The 1888-nt window shown below is 63.1% G+C and overlaps 1 protein-coding gene across 1 annotated transcript in view; it reads right to left on the reverse strand.

Annotated features, from left to right (window-relative positions):
- The window catches only part of RAB6B (RAB6B, member RAS oncogene family), a gene marked incomplete at its 3' end in the record, with an annotated part of 91074 nt that overhangs the window by 367 nt on the left and 88819 nt on the right, over positions 1–1888 (reverse strand).

Consider the following 1888-nt stretch of genomic DNA (forward strand, 5'->3'; position numbering starts at 1 on the left):
AGCGGGGAGGGGCAGCGTGAGTCTCCACCCCACCCTCCCCTGCAGCCTACACGTGAGGTCCCCGACTGCTCCCCCTCGCTGCCTGATTTGGGCTCTCCTCCGTCTGCCCGGCTGCCTGTGCCCTCTCCCGGCCGCCCAGCGGGGATGTCCTGCATGTCTCTGGGTTTGTGGAAGGAAGGCACACGGCCATGTTCTGTCATCCATGGCTGGCCACAGGGCCAGGACGGGCGAGCGTGGCTCCTGGCAGGGACGTGGGGACCTGCTCTGGTGTGGAAAGTGATCAGGGCCCCCAGAGACAGCTGCAGGCCTTGAGGGGCCCCGGGGCAGGGCGTAGACTTTGGATCTGCCCAGAGACCATTCTCTTTTCCAGAGGCCTGGGGGTGCACAGGCATCCTGGCGACCAGGCACTAGGAGCCGGGGCCACGCCGTGACTGTGGCCGGAGGCTCTGAGAGTGTGAGGAACACAGTGCATGTGACTGTGCGTGTTGTGCATGTGGTGTGGGCACGTGTTTTGTCTGTGGAGTGTGTACCAGGTGTGTGCCGTGAGTGGTGTGAGGATGCACACGTGTACTTGTGCAAGCAGATGGGGAGTGCGGTATCAGTGTGGTTGGTGCTGGGTGTGCACGTGTGAGAGCGTGTGAGTTTGTGTGGGGAAACGTGTAGTGTGTGCGTGTGGGAGGTGTGGGTGTGGGTTTTCTGTGTGTGCAAGTCTGCGAGGTCTGTCGGGGTCACCCCTCTCGAGCTTCCCTCCAGCCTTGCCCTGGGTAGCCCTGTCTTCCGGTCTGAATGTCAACGTGGTCACCGTCTCTGCTGATGGCCAAGCTGCCCGTTAGGAGGACACTCCAGGGTCGGCCTGGGCCTCTGTGAGCAGGTACGGTCACACGCAGAATCTGGGTCTGCGCTGCGTGAACACTGACCCCCCCAGAGTCAGCACTGACCCCATCGACTCCTGCTAACCCTGCAGTCCAAGAGCCTTCCAGGAGCGGGTGTGGCCATCATGATCCCTGACCCTGACTCAGACCTGGACCCAGACCGGACCGCCGGGCAGATGCGACATGTACTGTAGACCTCCGGGTGCTGCCCCTGGCTTTTTGTCAGGGGCCCCCAGAAAGCAGCAGCCTGGCCTCTCCTGTGGACCTCCGGGCATAGTCCTTCCTCCACGAGACGGCGCCAGCTCCAGCTTGACCCCGGAGGAGGCTGAGAGGGGTGGGATGAGTGTGGCTGTGCGGAGGGCCCTGCAGCAGCAGGGGCACTGAGCCCTGGGAGCTTTGGGGCATCCTAATGTTGCCACAGAGCTCATCCGCCCTGACTCTTCCAGTCCACTGTCACCCAGGCCCCCACCACACTGTCCTGCCTCCGGAAGGCCACCTCTGCAGGGCGGCAATCTGGGCGGCAGGGCAGCAGACACCCAGGCCAAACCGTGCCCTCGCTCAGCCTGCCCACCCCACGCCACACCCTTCTCACGCGATTTCCCCTGTAGGAACCCGCCTCCTCGCCACCTTGCCACGTCCTCCTTGTCCTCTTCAGCCATGAAGGCTCTTAAGTGTGTAGATCAACCATGACAAAGGAAATCACTCAGCAGCGAAATAAACGGAAGTATTTACAGGAACGAACGTGCTCTACGGCCACACCCGGGCCTCCTCACAGCACTCTTAACAGCAAGAGCCAGTGTGGGTCTGACAGCTAGTGCGACGGACGTGGTGATGCGTGTGCAGCTCGACACCCGGCTGCACCGCCACGTCCCACGGCATGTGAGATCCCACCACACTGCGACATCCCACAGCATGCAAGACCCCGCCACAACTAAGTCCCACGGCATGCGAGACCCGGCTGCACCACGGGGTCCCACGGCATGCGAGACCCGGCCGCACCACGGGGTCCCACGGCA

This window comes from Tupaia chinensis, unplaced genomic scaffold, assembly GCF_000334495.1.
Source record: "Tupaia chinensis unplaced genomic scaffold, TupChi_1.0 Scaffold146961_1, whole genome shotgun sequence".
Taxonomy (NCBI): Eukaryota; Metazoa; Chordata; class Mammalia; order Scandentia; family Tupaiidae; genus Tupaia; species Tupaia belangeri.